Raw genomic sequence first — 22712 nt, forward strand, 5'->3', positions numbered from 1 at the left:
TTTAAAATATTTCACAAAACGCAATAATATTGTACAAACATGCAGTGTACCAAATGTTATAAGGTGTAATTAAAATTCAGTTTATTTGTATACCTCATTCCTACCATAGTCATTGCAGCAAATGTGATAAAAATGGTTTACGATTACGTGACAAAAATGTTTACTGAAGTGAATTTGAACTCGAAGGCCAAAATAGCTGAATTGAAAATGGTTCCAGTTCAGCTATTCTTGCCCAAAATGTGAAATTCACTTTGAATGCTTGACAATTCTCAATTTAGTAAATAACACAGTGAGTATAGAAATCCAACAAACAAATTAGGAAACTCTTTGCTGGTATCATACTTCCTAATATCTAGTCACAGTATTCTTGCGTGGTTGGAAATTAAATCTGAATTTTTTATTTTAGCCACAACTGACCAGTGATTAAATACCAAATACCTGCATTCATTCCAAAGTTATACGTTAACCCTGTCTACAACTACATTAAAGGAACACAAAGCGTTAGAAATACGAAACTGTATTCCTAACATTACAGTGGCCTAGTGCATGATATGTTTTAGTCATCATCCCCCATGTTTGCAGTCAAAACCTGAAGGGAATTTTTTTTTTTTTTTTTTTAACTTACTTTTCTCCAGCGCCCTGAGACGCCCTTGGCACTGCCATATGGCTCTCTCGTCAATGGCCAATATAATGCTCCTGTTATGAAAGCATTGGGGACTGATGCCCATGCGCGGTGCATCCAGAATGTAATGGCATATATCTAGTTTTGCCCATTGTGGTCCATTTTTAAGATGTGAATAACAGAATGTTAGTTGCTCTAAAATTCTGCAGAGTTGGGCTATATTAAGACATTGATAAACTTGAAATACAGCACCGTAGGTTAATGCATCAACTACAGCGCGGTTTAAAATCTCTAGGCAGACTTATCTTTTGGATGTCATATAAAAAGGTAATCCAGACATGGACCCCTTGCACAATGTGCCTAGATTGGTATCAGCCACACTTAACTGACAAGACCCACCATGGAGAAACAGTAAATTGGGGTAGCTGTATTTCTGGTGCAATGGGAGCTGGCTATTACTTCAGATTTAGACAGGCCTTTTGGAGTGGAATCAGTCTGATATGTAAATGGTGTAGGTTCTCTTTGTATGGCTCAAGATGAACTGAGCAGAGGGACCCACCACTTGATGTCAAGCTAATCAAGTTGCTGTCTTTTCTCAGTATTCATTTGTGCTCCGTTTTAAATTGTTTTTTAAATTGCCTAGGGTCTCCCCAAGGTAAAAAGGTAATAAAGATTTGCTCATTGTGCCTATAGGGGTATCAGCCACAACTCACTGACAAGGTCCACCAAAGTGATCCTCTGGGGCTGCTGCATCTCTTGTGCAGAGGGAGCCAAACCAGCTAAAACCAACTTAAGAACCGAGAGGGGGCTCACTGAAGGGCCATCTAATTGAGTTGGTGTCTATTCCGAGTATTATCCTTGCATTATTGAGGTGCTGATTTGGTTAATTACAAGTTTATGAGCTTTGAGTACACTTATGGATAAAAGATTAAACAAATTAATATAGCTTATAATAAGAACATATTAGGAACACACACAGATTGGGGGTCATAGCAAATATTTGGGGGCTTTAAGCAATCTTTAACATTTGAAAAGGAAAAAAAGTGGGTGGGCTAAAATTCAGAGTAGGATTTGACAGACAAAAAACAAAATGTTGTCAATTGCACCCTACCAAATGCACCGTCTGGTGCGGGTTGACCTCGCAGGATGTTATCGGCAGAAATTCGAGCGCTACTGCCTCATTCATTTACAGCGCAATCGAAAGAGCCCGATGCAGAAAATGGAGCTCATTTAAAAGATGTACCTTTAGTCAAACAAATCTCCATACATCAAACATTCATTGTATGTAAAATCACTGAAACTGGTTCTTTAATAAAAAAAAAATGTATTGTTATTGTTTCCTCAAACCCTACTCTGAATTTAAAAAAATAAAAATAAAAAACATTTGAAGCATATCATTGATTTGCTGCTGCCATTCACATCAAGAACATTCTTTTCTTCATAGCCATGAGTAGAACTTTCATTCCTAAAACAATGTGTTTATGTGTGTCTGTTTATCTATACATCTATAGTACAGATCTGGATTTTCTCAAACTGTAGTTATGTTGCATAGAGAAACGTTCTGTTTTCCACTCTACGCAATACGGACTCTGGTTTAGCCAGTCCTGATATTGCATTCCGTTGTAAGTTTCCTTCATTTACGGTGGTTGCATACCTTCACTATCCCCCAACTGACTGACAAATCCTGCGCGCATGAATGACATTACAATATGGGCTATTGTGCAGCTGTATAAAGGCAATTATGGAAAGTAAAATGGTCTGCATTATCATTTTGCTGAAAACAATCTTTGTTAATCTTTTAAGTACCTCAAGCTGGTTAGATTTTAAGAGTATTAGCATGCAAGTGCAGGTCGACTAGTCCCATTTACATAGCCAAGTAATTAACGCACATGTTCAGACAGAGCAATCCCATTAAAGTGCCGTACAGAATTAAAAATGGACAATCTGTGCAAACTTTATTCTTCCAATAAATTCAATATCCATGGTTTAAATTATCTGGTGTCTTCTAAAGTGCAAGTCACGTGCTGGAGAAGGTTTGATAAAGATTGTTGAAAATTGAGCTCTTGTTGTTAGGGCTACAATGATTATTGCAATTTTAATAGATTATTGAATCTAGTTCATTTTCTTTTTAATGAGTATAATCTAGAGTGGCTAATCGACATGTGCAGTCACTGCGATCTATTCACTCACTTTCAAGTTTTAGCTACTTAAGTCAGTCCAAGGGGAAATGTCGAAAGCATTCTGCAAAGTGTACTGTTTTCATACCCAAAAAGCAGCGGAAAGTTCTGCTTTAATGGGAACTCAACTCTGCCACCGAAAATACTATTTCTGTAAGTGGGTGGCCACTGATACCGAGAAAGAAAGCCAGGGTTTTACCTATGGGGTTAAACACTGGTACGCCAAAATACACACCTACACACCTACAGGCAGTGTACACACACATATCATTATAATTGCGATTTAAAAAGTGCCAACTTATTCCGCAGCACTTTATAATATTATATGGTGGGAAATTTAAGATAAATGAGCTAATTAAAAAATGGTACAGGAAAAACTGGTTGAGGTGGACCCTGCTCAAACAAGCTTACATATGCCAATATACATATACTTACATTGAATGGACACAAGAACACCAATACACACACACATATTAATAATGCATACTTACACAGTGTGGTGGTACTTACCTTATCCGTGGTCCTCACTTCGAGCCGCGCGCCTCCAGAAGAGCCGTGTGCAGTGAGCGGTCATGTGGCCCCCCTCACACTAGGAGCGTGGCTCGCGTCACGAGTGCGCTCTTAAAGGGGCAGTGGGAGCCACAAGTAGGTTCAGGCTCCCATTGGTCCACGTCATTCCGGCACTCCCACACACGCACGTTTTGGGGGCGTAGGCATAACATGGGCCAATCAAATGTTAATTAAAGGCTTGTTTGCCCGTCTGACTGATTACTGTGTACCTGACTCTGGCTAGTTCTCCTTTTCGCTGTCTCTCCGTTACCCTGACCTAGGCTCGTGTCTGATTACGCTTTATCTCTGTCTGACGTTTAGACCAGCCATTTCAAGGACCGGTAATACGTTATATCCTTATCTTGTCCCTTGCTATCCTAAACTCTCCGTGTTGGAGTATCACACAGTGACACACAGGCCATTGCACTTAAAATCAGAATAGAGGCACACATAGAACACTGACAAATGTAAATATTAAAAAACAGATGCTTGAAAGCCCAAGACCAGCTCTAGAGGCAGTATGTCACTATAGTGCCTCATAAAAGTGCAGAGATTTATAAAGTGGTGAGATGAGCAAAGTGTGGCATATGGGTTATTCTCCTGAAATTTTAAGTGGGCGAGTTGGTTCCTTTGCTTATATATGGGGCGCTTGCGGTCATAGCTTTAACCAAACAGCTCTCAATACGCAGTTCAGGTCCTGAAACAAATTTTCCATGGGGTACATTTGCTACCTGTAAATCCAATTGGCCCTATTATGTGAGTGTATCTGATCCTTATTTCATTTAAATGAAATGATACAGGAGACCAATAGTACATTACCTCTGCCTAATTTTGTTATGTGTATGCACTTTATACTCTACTGTATAAGATTGTGGGCACATCTCCCCTGTTCTTTTTGGATGGCCCGGTATGATCTTCATTAATGTTCTGAGACCTGCGAGTCTCTACTGTTACATAAAGGTCTTGATAGATGTATTTACATGATCCTCAACACATACTATGATTTTCAGAAATTTTCAAAATTTTCTTTAAAGTAGCAATAAGTGTTCAGAAAAATAAACTTGGTACTTAGGTGTAAAAAACAAACAAACAAACGTGTAAAATGTCATCTACCGATGTAACAGACTAAATAAAGAGGTTTAGGCATCCAACCTTGCTTATAAATGGTTAAACACAGGACAGTTTGTCTTTAAAACTAAGATTAATTCATTTTGTAACCTCCTGGCTGATAAAGTAGACAGATGTTCCTACAAAGAGAGAAAGATTCTGAAAATTCTAACATTTCTAACACGGAGCGGGCAGATGGGAATTACTGATTAGGACATCTCTTTACACTAGCAGTTTCCCCTTCAGGCCTGCCCCTCTCTTGATCACCTCTCTTTTATCTCCGTGGTCAGATAAGAAAAAAAGAAAATCATGAATATAAATGCTCAGCTGTATCTGCCAAAGGAAGCTTGAACACAGAAAGATAAAAGCAAGCCTAAGAAGGCAGGTCACATTTTGTAATGAACCCTCAAATTCCTCTGGGTACCTCTCTTTTGTTTATTACTTTAAAAACCACAATGTAGTTCGGGAAAAAAAACCAAGGCACGTGCATTCCTTTGTGAAATGCTAGGGTCTCCTGATTTCTTCTGGAGTACAAAGGCTGCACTATTGTCTCTTTGCACAACTTTAAAGATTTTACAATCCCACACAGAGTCTTCTTTACTTTACTTTTCAAGAGAAAAAAAATCAATCATACTTTTCCTACAATCTTTAGCTACAGAGAGCCCATGATTAATACATTACAGCCTCAGCAATTCATGTTGATTACACTTTATTGTTCCCTCATGTTTACTACTATAGTTAATAACAATGGCTTTGATTGTCATCATCACAATGGGATCACGCAAAGGATGTATGGCCAACCACTTCTTCATATGTAGCGGATAGTAGACGTGAAATAAAAAACATTATTTTTCGAAAAGCTTGGGAATACTGTCCCAAGTAAATTGTCAGCTCACCATTTAGTAAATAAGTGGTAATGATTAACTAGTGATTTTATCTTTCTACTGCGGTTATCTGTGAAGTATTTATTTCTACATTGACTAAGCATCATAGGATATGAATTGACAAACATCTGCAGTGCCCTGTATCGTCACCACCACCGCCAAACATCTGCATTGCCAAGCAGGATAACCACCACTGCCAAGCATAGAAAGAAAAGAAAAATAAATCCATGCTTACAAAAAATATAAATATTCACATATCTAGTTTGAGGTTGACAAAATTCCATAGCTTTCATATTTAAGTTGGGTTACAAACAGTTCCTAATCAGTTAGACAAGAGACCAAAATTACGTGGCATTTGTAAAGTAAATACAATGACCGAATTTTTGTATTTTTTTTTTTTTTTTAATTCTGTTAAACAATAGAATTCAACATTAATTAATTGTGCAAAACACCATAGCCTCTTCTCATTACCAAGGAGTGTCCTGCAGTGTGTAGCTATCATATAACACATGTGAACAACTACATGGAGTCTGAAGACTACCCTTTGTCTAATGAAGCTATGGAGATCCATTAAATGGTGTGATGACCCAATATTTGGTCTGGACCCAGAAGTTAAGAGCCACTTCTCAAAACAATTAGACACTTGGACACTGACCAAGACATTAGGCACCAACTATTTTATTCACTAAAATGAGAATTGTAGGGAATTCTATGTGAATGTAAAATTTTAAGGTCAAAGTAACTGAGCTGGAATTGGGCCATTTTTTTAATTTCAGCTACTTTGGCATTCTATTTGAAACTTACTTTGAATTCACTGTAATTTCCGAAGAACTCCGTTTACTGAATAACCATAAATGAGGCTTAAAAGGTTAAACTCCTACTGTCAAAAAATGACCTATTGTGCACTACCAATACAAAAGATATGCTGAGAGATAAAGACAGACACAAAGAGAGATTTTTTAATGTATGGAAGAGCATGCCATTACTTGTCTGATCCCTGAAGCTTGCACTCCAATACATTTCAATTAACCAGTATGTACACAAAAACTATTTTTTAAAAACACACAAATAACCATAGAAAGATTGCAGGAGACATAGTATTTTGCTGCCTAATAGTTCCAAATAAAGAGTTTGTGTACAACCATGTTACATGTACTGAATAAAGAATAAATTCATAGTTCTGCACTCAGGTTTAACTTCATAATGACGCCAGGAATGCTATTGTTCTTAGAGCTGTCTTGAGCAATGAATTCTTTCTGTATTAAATTATGGTTTTGTTTTCATGTTAGATTAGTTGCGAGATAAATCAGCATAATTAAAAAGCAAAAACAGCCATGAGCACTTGAGATTTGGGATCACAGTTTGAAAGAAACCCTGCCTGGCAAGTCTCCTGCCTCATTCATTCTCCCACAAAGCACATTTATTAGGTTAGGAGTAAATGAGATTGAGGAAGGGGGTTTTGTAGGGTCAAGTTAGCAGCAAAAACATTGATTAACAAAGTGGCAGTCTTGTTCCCAAATCCAAAAACTGCTCTGTCTGATTCAGAAAACAGCGGGAGCCCTTAGTTACAGGACAGAAATATATCAGGCAGTAAAAAACGTGTTGAAAAGCCAAGGCGCTTTCTCTGGCATCACAAATCTCTAAAATTAAATGGCCAAGACCTCAGAGTAGGAACAAAAGACGAGGCCACTTTGAAACAGTTTGCTTGAATTTATACAATCCTATAAATGCCGCAGATATAATGAAAAGATTTGCTGCACATCCCATCCATCCCTTGTAAATAACGTGGCGGCTATTTCACCCAGACAGGGCAATTAAACAGTATTTCTTCTCCCATATGCTTGAAAGGAAAGCAACGGGACTGTCAACAGGCTTCATAGAGGTAAATACTCACCAAAACATTCTAGGATTCTGACTGGATTGTGAAACTGAAATGAATTAGTACCTGCATTCAGATCCGATATTCTCCTGACCTCAATCTGTACCTACATTCAGATCCGATATCTACCTGTAATTCCCTGTATCTATCATTACCTATACTTCCCTGACCTCAGCCGGTGTCCAAATATCCAGATCCTAAATTCTCCGGTTTCTTTTCTTGTTCTCAACAACCTTTTTCAGAAACAAAAAGATATACAAGGGGGCGGGGCCAGACCGCCATGCTGAGTGGAAACATGGAGACAGAGCTCCTGAAAAAAGCTTGAATTTATGGCCCTATTGATCGGCAAAACGCTTATTACCAGCCAGGAACTTGTACCCCAGTTCGTGAGGCAACCCTGGTCCCGAGGTGAGGCTTGCCACACGGTTCTAGTCCCTCGGTTGGGCGATCCCAGCCGACCGTGATGGAGACCGCCCGGGCGGTGAGTGGGGTGGACGGCCGCCGCCCAGCTATCCTGCCCACCAGCGGTATAGCTGAAACGCAAGGCTAGGCGGGTCTGGCCCTATTCTCCCTCCCCCTATGGACCGGCGGGGGTGATCCCGGTCCCCACCCTGTGACCTAGACAAGTGCCGCAACACCAGCGAGAGTCCGCTCCCAAAATGGCGGAGACCACGCGGCACCCCCGAAGTGAGGGCCGCCGGACGTACCCTCCTCTCCTGCTCTCACACAGGGGGAACAACGACCGCACCAACAAGGGCACCGACTAAAGAAACTTACCTCGCACAAGCTGAGGAGGAGCAGCGTGGCGGCTTGACACACCAGCGCAACTTTGAACCCGAAGGAGGAACACAACACAAGGCCTCGGACCAACCTGGCACACAGCCCAGTTCCCCGTGGGGAGCTTGAAACAAAGGATTGACCCACCCACAGCCACTACAACCGGGACTCACCACAGGCCCAAGACTGGTGCTCAGCTGGACTACCAGTGGCCCAGGAACGGAACTGCGACCCCCCTTTCAGGTCACCCAATGGGACTATAAGCACAGAGGCAGCCATTAAGCATTTTGCCACACTGCAACATACTGCACTGCACACTAAGGGGTCATTCTGAATGCGGACATACACTCTTACCTGACTGTCACTGGGTTAACATGGGGTGGTTACTGTAAGCGTATTTTAAGCGTCTTCTAAGAATATTCTAAGCAATTTTAAGCATATTGAGCAATGAAGCACAATCGTTGCTGTTGACACTGCTTTTCTGTTATAAGTCTATGTACCAATCAAGCACTAAAAGCTCATTAACTTTAATGTACACCAAGAAGTAACCCACATACATTACTATAAGCTTGTGTATACCCGCCTATGTAATTCTAATGCCTATCCAAGCATGCATGTACATCCTAACTACACATGTTTGTACCTTTCATGTCATTAACAACAAAAAAAAAAAATGTGCCGTTTACACTGCCTCATATCTGTAACAATATGAAAATGCCTGCAGGAATGCTGTTATCTGATGCACAAAAAAAAAAAAAGATATACAAAATGCCAACTGTGTAATATTCCAGTCCAGAAACTTCCCCTTCCTCACACCAAGGGGGTTGCTCGCCCCACTACCGGGAAACCCAATATGGCTCCAAAAATGAATCGTACTACTGTATACTACTCCATCTTCATATATCGTTTCACACTCGAAGAGATCAGTGAGAGAGCCAACAATACATACGCACGCAGAATTTACAACAGTGCATCATTTCAAAGGATTTCACATGGAAATCTAGGAGGGAGACAAAATACACGAAGTTTGTGAATTACTACACATTTAATGCCTAACTGAGGGCAAACACCCATGGTGTGATAAAATCTGACATGCTGTACAGCAGGCATTTTGTGTACTTGCTTTTTGGTTTCAGAAAAAGATTGTCGATAACAAGATAAAACTTTGTTCTAGTTTAAGAATCTAGATAAATAATGCACGGATTGATTAATTTATACATTAATGCATTGTATTTGCACTAACTAGTTTTCAGTTTTCTATAGAGTTGTAGGAAAGCTGCAGTGCTACAATATGATTGTTATATAAGGATTACAGTCAGATGTTTTCATATCCCTATTACCCTTGACCTAAGCTAGTACCAATAAGCATATCCTATATTGGCCTGACCGAAGACAGGACCAAGTTTCATATCCTATTTTCAGGATAACAAAATATTTGAGATTTCCCTCTGAGTTATCCATTGGTAATGTTAGCATGCAGAATACCTATAAACAACAAGTTGGGTACATTAGAAAATCGTCATAACTACTTTGTTGCTAGTTTCGCTGGGTGAATCAATCAATCTGTTTATCTGTCTTACTAAAAAAATATGGGGATTCGGTTAGACTGCAGAGGCAAAATAACAAATGTTAGACAAAAAGCTTTACACCATTAGTGTCCGATTAAGGGTCCAAAGAGTGCCTAGAGGACGAGATCCATATATAGTCCAAATTAAGTTATACATAAGAGATTAATCCTCTGCGTATAAAATTGAGTTATTACCCATGGATATTGGGTAATTTGTTGCTGAGCATCATATGGCCATGTGATGTGGCAGACTACCCATATATTTAACTCTAGATAAATGTTTCTATGGAACCATTAAAGATCTGTAGCTCTAATAATGTAGATGTGTTTTGACCTACTTGGGTATTGTGTGAACCTTTTGGCATTTCCAGCAACACTCAATTAAGCTTTGCATTTTTAGAGAAATGCTTCGCTTTAATGTCTTGTTAACACTTCTCTATGATTAACTTCACTTTTTGGCTCTGTGACTCTGCTAAGTGTACGAACATGAACTGGAAGAACAAAAATGAAAGAATTAATTCAGCCAAGGATGCGTGCATTGTGTGAAGTGCTCTGCTTGTGGATTTGAAACATCAGTTTTTGAAAGCGCTCACTAATTTAGACTGTTCCCATAGCGAGAAAACAAACCTATTTCTGATCTTCAGCTCGGTATTATAAAGTGAGGAATCCGGTGCCAGTTCAGGGGATTTTAAAGTGTGTGGCAAAGTGAAAGCAGTGGATATTAAATGCTAATATTTAGATTTCTAATGATGTTCTGTAGAATGTTTTTAGTCCCCAATAAAAGCAAAGTTAGCCAACTTTGAAGGTTTTTTGTTTTGTTTTTTTTAAACCATCTTCCCATTCTTAGTCCTTCGTGAGAAACAAGGAAAAAATAAAAATAAAAAAAAGAACAAACTGAATCAAGTAATGTCCCGTAAATGTGGTTAACCTGCAATGCATGATTGATCACAAAGCTGTCAATCTAACATTCCTTACAGAGTTTCATAAACTAAACAAATTAAATATTCAAAAGCCATTACCTGCTTAACTGTTCTGTATTCCAACACTATCAGATTCCAACAAGGCACAAGCAGGAACTTTTGTGGACGGTTTGACAAAAAGGTGTTGATTACCAGATTATCTTTATATTAGTAATAAAATACTAACAACTGTTTGTGCTTGCAAAATCACCAATAATGTATTTATTATTTAGAGCTTTCTCTCACCCATAAGGTTTAGTGTGAAATCCCTCGCAAGGCACAAAAGCAAATGCATTAACAGACCACAACACCAAAAGGTGTGGATTATATCCCGACACCGAGAACAAAAAAAGAGATACAGACTTAATTCTGAATTCAAAAAAGAAATACAAATTACTTACATACAATAGTTACTCATACTATCTCTCTCCATAAAGGAGACATCAAAATTAGCCGTAACACCAAACGCTGCTGGTTTATAAGTATCTCTAGAACCCTGAGATGGCATTATTTTCCCTTAATAGATAAATTACATTCATGTTGCTGTCATAGAACATGTTATTTTCTGGGAGAGGGTTAGTGTGCTGGGTGTGTGTTAGGGCTAGGGTTTGGGTATTACAGTGGTGGGGTTAAGGGAAGGTTTTAGTATGGGACATATATGTTGTGGTCTTTGGTAGACTACATTGCCTCCTGCGGAGTTAGATATGGTATCTTGTGTCAGGATCCCGCGGGCGGCTGTAAGGGGAGGCTGCAATCCGCTTGCAGCACTCACCCTCAGTTCTTCGCCGCCCGCGGTCTCCCCTTCCCCTACCTGTTGGCGAGCGGCGTCCTCACAGCCCCGGACGGCGCTCGCATCCTCCTTCTCGTCTCCCAGCGGCAGCATGTATAACGCTGGACGCTGGGAGACCGCGCATACATACAAACGCCGGGGTCAGTCACGTGACCCGGCGTTAAAGTCACAGCACTACAATCACAGTGGGAGGCATAGATATCTCCCACGTGTGATTGTTAATTCTGATTGGAAATTATCCAATCTGAATTAAACACAGGGTTTATATACTTTCCTTTCCTGTCTCTCAGTGCCCTGTTGTGGTCTTTGCTTGCTAGTATTGCTACTGAAACTTGTGCTTCTGGTTACGTACTCTCTGGCTTGTTTATCTGACTTTGTGACTTTCTCCTACCATTTGACCTCGGCTTGTTTCTCGTTATTCTGTCTTCTGGTTCCCCTTACTCGGCTTGTCTCCTGACTATTCTTTGTGTGCTTAGCCCGGCCACTCTAAGGTCCGGTACAGCGCCATTTCTCTGTGTGTGTTAGCGTGTTTGGTTCCCCGAATCGTGACATCTTGTCAACAAATACCATGTAAGAAGCCTTAAAGCAGATCTGTCACTTTTCAGTATTTCATCAATACATATAATCTTTATGAGATGTTGATCAAGACTGCATTGGAATTTCACTGAACTACTTTGCCTTTTGGTAAAGCCTGAGGTTGACAAAAGTCGGCAAAAGGAGGAGCTCCTCTGTCAACTTTTGTTCAATCCCAGCAGCTGTCACCAATGACGACTGTGGGATTCAGGCTTTGCTTATGGCAAAAGGCGCGGTATTGCAGGATCCTTTAAAGATCTAAGTGTTATGCTCTCACTCATGCGCCAGAGTATAACACAGACAAGGCTCCAGGCAGCTGAAACGCCTGCATCATGAAGATGGTGGTAGCCTCGTGAGAAAGCAGGAAGTACGTAATTCGGACTCACATCTAATCTGTCTGTTTCAGGTCTTTGCAAAATACGCCAATGAAATTGGCAGATCCGCTTTAACTGCACCACTGGGTAACGGAGAAGCAATCTTTAGGCGTTAAATTCTTTCCTATGGACTGATTGAATGCGCGCACGGATGACTTTGGAAGAGGGAGCAGAGTCCCCAGCGCCGAGGGAGCCCGGCGCTGAAGAAAGGTAATTGTTTAACCCCTCTTGAGCCTGGTGGGAGTGGGACCCTGAGGGTGGGGGGGGGGGGGACCTATTAACACTATAGTGCCAGGAAAACAAGTTTTATGGGGAAACAAGTTAGCAATTTTCGAAAATGCCTGAAAGTGAAAAACTCTCTCCGATTTCTATCATCTGTATAGAAATCTACCCATCTTAATTATAGAGAAATAAAATGACATGAAAAAGTGAAGTTGGTCTGTGTAAATGTTTAGTGTTAGAGTCGAGGGTCAGCAAGTCAAGAAATCCTCACTGAATTGCATGTTAGAGATTTTGATTCCAAACGCAGCTTACTTTTAGAAAATATTTGCAAATATCATTTATTCATCATTAATTTAGAAATCAAGCAATTGTTTCATTTTCTTTAGTATTCATTCTAGTGCTCTGAATTGTAAAGATTTGCGCTCCACGTCAGATTGAGGCTGCTGTGGCTAGCAAGCATAATGTTTTACCAGTCTCAGTGGGAACCTGGCTAGATACTTGGCTGTCTGATGTTTGTTAGGGTCACCCCCTGCAGAGTAAATCTAAGAAAAACATGAAAAACACCCACATGGAAAGAAAGACAGCTTACTCCATCATTAGAGGAAAATAAAGGCAGGCAACTCAACAGTCATCTAGAACACAATCATTGTGTCAAGAAAACATATGTCTGGATAGTGCTCTTCGGAATCGTTAATCAGTATGTCCAGTTCTCAGCAGTGGGCTAAAGTATGCATTGTAATGGCTACCAAGAAGGGGAAGAGAGACTATGAAAGTTAGACAGTTACTGTGCATTAAATCAACTACTTCCAGCCTAACCCAAGCACATCAGTGCTGCCCCGTTTTTGCAATACACAAAAAAAAGTTAAAGTGACACTCCAAACCTTTAAAGCATTTAGGATTGTGTCCTCTTTTTTTTTTTTAAATTGTGCAGATTTCTATAGAAAATTACATTTTTATAAATTAAAGGGCCACTATAGGCACCCAGACCACTTCAGCTCAATGAAGTGGTCTGGGTGCCAGGTCCCCCTAGGTTTAACCCTGCAGTTTCAGAAAAACTGCTATGTTTACATTGAGGGTTAATCCTCAGCCTTCCTGTGAAAATCACAGTGAGAAGACGCTGACGTCCATAGGAAAGCATTGGGTAATGCTTTCATATGGGCTGTTTGAATGCGCGCACGGCTCTGGCCGTGCATGCGCATTCGAAGCTGACATCTGCAGGGGGAGGAGAGATCACCAGAGCCAAGTGAGCACAGCGCTGGAGGGGCTTTAACCCCTTCAGCTCAGCAGGAGGGGGTGGAGCCTAATAAGCCTATAGTGCCAGGAAAAGTAGTTTGTTTCTCTATAGTGCTCCTTTAACTTTGTTACAACCCCTAGCTTTCAAGGAGACTATCAGTCTTGTTACTTCCTGGTTTGCTTAGCTGAGTGGAGTTAAACTCAAGAGGCAGCAATTGCCCAGAGCAATTGTATATTGAATATTTGTTTTACGGAAAACCATTTTAATCAGAACACATTGGAGGGACACTCTAAACACCAAAACCACTAGATTTTAACATTGTGGTTTTGGTGCATAGATTAAACAAACAAAAAACAAAAAAAAACCTGCCATTTCTGTTAAAAAGGAAATGTTTACATTTGTCAGAGAACACATTTTACGTGGCTGTCAGATGCCACTGGAGGTATTTCCTCCATAAGACCTTTGATTTTTGAAGGTCTGCATATTTAGTGTATTCAAACAGAACACGATTATGCTGGAAGCTTTTAAATTATTATTATTTTTTTTTAATATATAGAGTTGCAAGTGATTGGACGAGCACAAAATGCAAACCATGAGTTGTAGGTCTCCAATGCAACGGGTAGAGTGTTTGCTTTAAAAACTAATTAACATCTAGATACATTCTGCTAGAAATTCCACATCAATTTACTATGATGATCCATCTTGAAAATGGCTGGTTTTTCAATGCCACAAATCATAGCTGTTAAAACGGAGTGATGGGAATCCAGACAGTAGCAAACCAATTGTAGGTTTTGCGAGTCTGACCAACAGATAGGTGGAAGGGGAATTCAAAAGGTGAGGGGAAAAAAATAACAAATACACCAAAATGTATCATGGGTAAAAACTGGAGAAATATATTAGCAATCTATCTGTCTTAAATGCAAATTCTCAAAGAGGTCCAGAGTCAACAAAAGAGTGGATGGGACATGATAATTAACGGGCAGACATACAAAAGGGGAACAGAAATGTGAAGATGTTTCTGCATAAGAATCAAAGAAGTTAAGATCCCACAGGGACAAGGACAGGTTACCAGTCCCTTTCTATTTTCTCTCACCATAGGGATGCTGAATGGGACCCAGGTTGGCCAAGTAGCTTCATGCTACCCGGACTCCTGTCTAAACCCTGGCCCTAGACAGCTGGCTTAAGTCACCTTATGGCTAATCTGGCTATAAGGGGGATAAGGACGAACAATATACATTATTCAAAATGGGATAGGGAGAAAAAAAGCTAAAAAGGAACATGTGAGACGAGCCAGTGACAGCATTTTGTTGAGATTAGGTCAAGTCAGTGGGGTATCAGGAAGGATGATATGAAGTTTGCAGTAGTCAAAACAGGAGATTAGGAGGGAGTGCAGAGTTTTGTGCTATAGTGAACTAGAAAAAGACCCATTGTGTTAAAGGAGGGTGAAAAGTCGTAATGACACAGACACTAGTTATATTAGATGTAGATACAGCAATCTCATTAACACCAGGGATATAAAGAGCATATCGTGCAAATCTTGCACTGGAATTGTGAATTGTTGAAATCACCATGAACGTCCTATATGATCACAGACAGTCTGTAAATCCAGCAGATTAGGAGATTACCAAATGTGTGTAATCCAATTAAGTTAATTTGAATAGGCACACAGAAAAGTGCTAGCTAAGCATTTGGCTTTATTAACACAAGCAATATCACAAGTGTCTGCCATCACTAAAACCATCAAACAAACACAAACTCTACTGAGCCACCAAGAGAAAAGTGTTTTTTGTTTTTTCTTTTCACTTGACTTGCTACAGCCAGAAATTACTGATAAGAACTCCGTAAGAGGATGTCATATTGGTAAATTAACAAAAAAAGTTTCTAAATATTCTCCTGATTTGCTAACAGAAGGCCATTGAAGCCAGGTATATAGTTTCACAAATAAAGAAATCAATATCGCAGAGTTGTATAAATCAAAAATTGCCTTAATTATAATAAGGGTGGCCACTAAACCTAAATATATAAACAAATAAAATGAATTACAGATCCGAAGAATGGGAGACAACAGACTACAGTTCTGCATTTGTTACGGCTCCCTGTTCTTCTGCCGACATGGCCGCACATAAACTAAGCGGCCACGTCGACAGAGATATCGTATACTTACCTTGGTGGCAGGAAACCGCTGCCCCACCTCCTTACGTTCCGGTCCCCAGACGCCGGCCACTGCAGTTCCAGTTTTAATAGGAGACTCACCTTCGCCCATATCAAAGATGGTGTCAACGTGTGCGCGTCACGTCATAGACACTCAAGCACGTTTTGGGGTCAGAGGCCAGAGACAACCAATTACAGCCTCAAGAGGGTTATTTAAACCCAAATTACCTTTTGGTCAGTGCCCTGTCGTGGTTTCCACTAGCTGGTCCGAGAGTGTGTTCATGATCGTGTTTTTCTGATTTTTGACTTTGGCTTCATTTTGACATCCCTGATTTCCGGTACCCTTGACTTTTGGCTTTTCCTTATCGATGTGTCTCGTTCTGTGTTCCTGACCTCAGTTTTCTGACTACTCTCAGGTACGTTTAAGTCCGGCAAGACGTTAGTTCTAGGGTGTGAAACTATTCTGCGTACTGGATCAATATAATCCTGACAGCATGTTTAAAAAGACTGGCAGTTTTCATACTTCCTGGCAGCTCTAGTTGGGCAATACTTGGGCAATGACTGTCTGTTTTTTACTGCAAAAATACTGATCTCCATTGCTGCCAACAATGAATTACTTTGAGAAGATGGTCATGTTGCAGCTTAGATGTATTCAAAGGATGCGGTGGGCAGCAGCTTATTCGTCTGTCAAATTGGGAGTCAGCAAACTTACAGATTCAGACTCTATATTACTCCCATCTGGCTGGGAAGAGGGGTTATAACAATTATTATTATTGGTATTTATTTAGCGCCAGTTTATTCTGCAGCGCTTTACAATAAAAGGGGAATTAACTAAATGAGACAATAAAGTGTCACAGGAACAATAGGTAGTTGAGGACCCTGCTCAAACAAGTTTACAGTCTATAGGAGGTGGGGTATAAAAACACAATAGGAAGGGTACTAAGAGAGACAGCAACTAGACTTGGTGGGAAAGCAGCAGAACTGGAGGTGAGAGCAGAGTGTGGCCCTTTAGAGAGAGCGAGAGGAAGGTTCGAGAGATAGAAGTTACTCTTGGAGGCCATAAGCATTCCTGAAAAGATGGGTTTTGAGGGACTTCTTAAAGGAGAGAGTCTGACATGGGTAGGCAGGCTGTTCCAAAGGAAAGGAGCCGCCCGTGAGATGTCTTGCAGGCGTGAATTTGCAGTAAGTGTGCGAGCAAAGGAAAGGAGAAGGTCACCAGTAGAGCGGAGAGACAGAGGGGGGGTGGGGGGGGGCATACCTATGAATCAGTGAGGAAATGTAAGAGGGGATAGAGTTGGTTAGAGCTTTATAGGTAAGGGCTAGTATATTAAATTGACACCTGTAGGGTACAGGAAGCCAGTGAGAGGTGTGACAGGTGAGAAAGATCAGCCTGGCAACAGCGTTCATCACAGATTGTAGGGGGGCAGTACGGCTTCTGGGTGATTACAAGTTCTACCTGAGAGCTGAGGAGATACCATCTATGGGACAAGCCCTACAGCATGAAGAAGCAAGAAGGACATGCTAACCCCAATGATAGTTTAAATGTCTTTTTAAAAATTAGATGACTTTTTCTGGTCGTTTATGGACAGACTGTTCTCATAACCAACAGCCCTGGAGTGTCCAGTGACATACCCATGAGTGCTGAATGGAAAGAAGTAGGAATCTGTATAAAAAAAAAAACCAGGAAGATTCACTAAACCAAACACTCTTTGCTCCATGAAGAGCATTTTAGCAGGTAGAAAATGCACTCCCAAGCATAGAACTCTCTCAAACTGCTCCTGTGGTGCATTCCCAGGTTAACCCAAAATGCTACCCACCCAGCGCAGCTTGGTGTTCAGCATCCGTGCGTTCTGTCCCTTTTCTTGCCCTGTCACAAACATTGAGCAACACCAGCTCGGTGAGAAGCCTGTGTTAGTTTTATTGTTTACATTACTTTATTTTTACTATTTTTATTAAATTTTTCTTGTTCAATTTAGCAGTCTCATCTTTACGCCCTACTAAATTGTTGGAGTTTTTTTGTGCGCTGAATCAACTGAGTGACTAATTTCACTTATGTTTCAGCAAATATTGCCCACCCTGCACATCAAACTGGCCTCAGGCACTAAAAAGGATAACAAAAGCCAGGAGACATCATCTTCTTCATGTTTTACCATTTAATAATTATTGATTAATAGTTCAATTATGTTATTTATACCTAAATGTCATGGGGTGGACACATTGTAACAATTATGTTGCCATGTATCGTATTAGGCTGATTTCCCCTAAATGAAATCCTTCCCATCAATGTAGGTATGACTGTTGTGGAGAGGGCCTCTCTGTGTCTGCTCACAACTCCTGTGTGCTTTATAGTCCACATACAGGGAATTAAAGGGACAGATTAAGCAATAACACACGTTTTGGACCGGCAATAAGCAGCTAAGAGCACTCCATGCCATCCATGTAGAACAGAATTGATAGTGATGATGTGGAAGTTTAAGTGTAAAAGGACCTGACTGACCTCTAGTTATGTCGCTTAGACCAACCATTTATAAACCTTTTCGCTACAAACCATCTTTATGGCTCAATTTTAGGAAGAATATTTAGATAGCCCATTTTAGAAATAGCATTAGATAGGAAAACATGTATTGTGAGTTATGCTCTAATTAATGTTTATTTTGATACAATAACTTCCCCTTGATAATCAACTTACGGTATTTATAAAAAATGTTTTTTGCATTTACTAGGTATAAAGCTTGATGTATATTTAGTGTGATTTAAAAACCACAGTTAAAAAATTAGTTAACTGTCCCTTTAACTGCACAAACTTTGATAAACACTTAATAGGATTTAAGTTCTGAGAAACAAACGCAGCTCTTTGTAAGCATAATCTGACATGGTGAGGATGCCTGTCAATCTCTGGCTGATGTTAAAAAATCTCAAAGTTCCTAATGGGTATAGAAATAGTTTCACATTTTTTTTTTTTATTTTTTATTTTTTTTAAAGATGTTGTTTGTACGCTGACCACCAAACCAGAGGCAGACACATGTCATTCTCAGGTGTATAAACTTTATGGAAATGTGTGTTCTTTTCCCTCTCCTAAAACACAGACATCCTTCTATCAGGGGAATCCTTACCAGGCATGTAACTAAAACCTGATCCATACTAAGCCATTTCCCACAGAGATTTAGTTTACAGTCTCAGCAGCTACTCTAACTTGCTTCAAACTCATTTTGTTATTAAATGCATTACATGGTAACACTAGGCACTCGTAGGTTGCTGGAAATAAACTGCCTGGTTCTCATCTAAAAAAAAAATATATATATATTTTTTTTTTATAGAAGATTTTTTGTCCAAAGAATTGTAACTTGTGTCTATGTCTCTAAAGTAAAAATGTAAACTTTGTCACGTATTAACCGTTTTGGAGGGCAAAAGTAAAATAATAATGAAAAAAATTAAATAAAAAGTGTAGTCTGTTATTTACTTTCAGAATTTACAAATCCAGATATTTTAGGTCAAAATAGTCAATTTTAGTTCACAAAAGATAAGTTGGAACTATTTACTTTTCAACAATTGTTTTCAAACAGCTGTTATACTGTATGTAGAAAATAAGTGCCCTGAGATATAGATTATATCCCTCCCAGAAAAGGAAGAGACTACATCAATAGAGAGATTTTTTATTTTATTCCAGCATGGGCTAATAATATAAGTATTTCAGCCTCATCCGCATTTCCATTCATCATTACATAAGACGATAGGAACTCCGGAATAAGCCAATGTTAACATTTTCGGTGTCTGTTACGGTGGTTGCCCTATCCACTTATTCTGAATAAAATCTCCTTGAGAAAGGAAGAAAAGGAAAAGAGACAACACTAATGTAAGCCTGTATGCTTGAAAAGGTATTGTAATTTGAAAAAATTGCAAACTCACATTTACCAGAGCCGCAATCCTGGCTCTTTACGGGGAATTGAGTTAGTATACTTTGTCAGTGGTACAGTCTCTTTAAGATGATATTCTCTTAAAACACTTGGGCGTATATTCAATGGTGCGCATACAAAAGAAAAAAATATCAGTAGTATAATATTGATATTAGAAAAACTTTAAACCAACTATTCCTAAATGACTGAACTCACATGTATCAGAGCCTGGATCTGGTAAATACGCTGTACTACTTGGGAGTACCAACGCTCAGTCATCCATATGCACCACAATATTCTATATTGAATATAACATTTATTTTAAAGCAAAATTTCAATTGTGAGAAGAGGAAATCTATATTTATATACTGACTCATTCAAACATCCCTCTAATATATAAACAAACACACACACATTATTTTGCAGACATACAAACACGCACAAAAAAATACAATTTTGCACTTAAAGAGTTAATTAAATTTAGTTCACTAAGAGCACTCACTCTCTCTCCATCTTTGAGACCTTAACAAAGTGACTATTTATAAATGAATATACATAGCATTTTTCTCAACAAGCATTACATACAATATCAAAGAATTTATAAAGACAGTGAATTCTACCTACTACATAACAGAGTGTCACAAATCACACCTGTCTTTTTAACAACTAAAAGGAGGCATGACTAAAATGTGCTAAACTCTGGCTTTATCCACAATGTACACAAAGACACCTTGGACAACAGAAGTGTGAACAACACACTATATTTGTAATTACTCAATTATTCAACAGGCCTGAAAAACTGTTACAAGAGAGTTTCAATCATTACACACAGACAAGCCAACAAGTCCAAATCACGACCACTGGCATCACTGAACACACCACAAAAAACGCGATGTCGCCGTATTCACACCGTCAGCGCATGGGAAAACGTAAAAAGAATTGTGCAGAGCCTTGCAGTGTAACAGTGTCAGAGCATTGTCTTTCTTAAATCAGACGTATATAATATGAGAGGTAAGTGCTATTACTACAGAGATCCTTTGTTAATCCTGTAATTGTGTTCAGGTAATAATGCCGTGGATTCTGCCATAAAAGAATTGTGCACGTTTTCCACATCATTAGTCAAAGCAAAAGGAGGACGTTGCAGAGTAGAGGTAGCGACGATGGATCATTTTCCCACAGAAATTAAGGGAATTACATCACTGGTCCCTTGCCAAAGTATAAGCTGCTTAAAGAGACATGACATTCGGGATCCACCATAATGTTGGGTCGTTTGAGCAGTTTCCTGAAATTCTTTTAAATGTGCATAAAAGCTTGTTTTTTGTAATTTGTTTTCTCCTCACTATGGAATATGTTGGTGCTTTAAAAATGCTAATGAAATAACGTATAAAAGCTCACAATGAAAACAAGTTAGAAGCATAATTCAGTGTACACAACTTAAGCCCAAGCAATTGAAATGGTAACCAAAACGTTTACAGACTACCAGAAGTACTTGGCAGGTATTTGGGAAGTAAAGCAACCGAAGCTTACTTTACTTCCACCATTCCTGCACACTGTATGGAGTACGCGACCAGTGTGGTGCTGTGTCATATCACATGTTAAAATGGTTACTCCAAACATCATCACCACTTCTGCTTTTTGAAGAGGTCATAGTGGTAGGAGTCTGGATGTGCAGTGTTGAGGGCTTGAGGATGTGAGAGCTTGAGGGCAAATAGCTCTGTGCCGGGCTGGCCAATGTCAATTCTGTGCATAATTTACATCAGTTGGCAGCGTGCTGACAGATGTAAAAGCTTCTCCATTGAAGTTCTCGTGTTTCCCTCCAATTCCATCCGTTATTTTTTTTTAAACTTCATTCTCTCTCTTGCTCCATTCCCTCCTCCCTCTCCCCCCTCCTCTTGCAGGCTCCTACTGTGCGCATGCACGCTGAACCCTCTAATTCCTTCAAAGGCCTCACTACGAGCAGCCTTTACATGGACCTCGGCGCAGCTCCATTGACGTCAGATAGGGGTGCGCCAAGCCGCGCCAGGGAGCTCCGCCCGACACTGGATTGAGGTAAGTAAATCTTCTTTTAAAACACGCTTTGAGATTATATTTTAGGGGGTCACGTAGAATAATATAATAATTACTCTATCAAAAAGTTAGGAGAAACCATTTAAGCATTGAGTGCACTGGGGCAGACAGATATCCATCTGTAAAGTGGGGAAGAACTGATATATAAAAAACCTGCAGGACGAGCGAGAGAAAGGGAATGTTGGTAAACATGGGAGACGAAGAAATGGCATGAGAGGGAGAGGTAGAGCAAGACCAGAAGTGCCTGAAAGATAGAACTAGATTAGAAGGTTGAGAGTAAGTGGGTTGCTAGGAGGAAGGTGGGAAATAACGATTGGACATCAATGAGCAAGAGGAGCTGACATAAGAGAATGAGAAAATGGAAGCGGACATTAAACAACAACAGGAAACAGCATTAATGGGCACAGAAGGCTGTCATGGCAGAGTAATAAGGAAAGGAGGACCCGATGACAGCAGTAGGGTGAGCTTGCATGGTAGGGACAATAAACCGGTGCTAGCTGGTGTAAGCTGGCATTATGGTTTAAGGAAGCAGAGAGCCAAGGATTGGAGACTGACAGCAGAGCAGACACAGAGTGGCAGAGCAGATGGCATTTCTGCACACTCTGTCCCTACAAATGGCATGGAATAGATGGCTTCTTGTGGTTTCTATTGACTGTTGCGGACTTTCCTATGCTCCATTACTTTTGCCTGAGAATATTTAATGTCTGTTTAGTTATTTCCTTGCTATTCCCGCAGTCTTATTACAGTCTCCACTGCCTTATTCCTACTAAACATGGTCCTGTTGCTACAAGCACCCGTCTCTAGTACCATTATTGTAAAAACTCAACCTGCATTAAAGGACCACTATAGGCACCCAGACCACTTCAGCTTAATGAAGTGGTCTGGGT

General features: G+C 39.9%; 1 protein-coding gene across 5 annotated transcripts in view; it reads right to left on the bottom strand.

Annotated features, from left to right (window-relative positions):
* STAU2 (staufen double-stranded RNA binding protein 2) overlaps positions 1-22712 on the bottom strand; it is a 277794-nt gene that overhangs the window by 95474 nt on the left and 159608 nt on the right. The gene's annotated exons all lie outside the window — the stretch shown is intronic.

Source organism: Pelobates fuscus, chromosome 4 (assembly GCF_036172605.1).
Source record: "Pelobates fuscus isolate aPelFus1 chromosome 4, aPelFus1.pri, whole genome shotgun sequence".
Classification (NCBI taxonomy): Eukaryota; Metazoa; Chordata; class Amphibia; order Anura; family Pelobatidae; genus Pelobates; species Pelobates fuscus.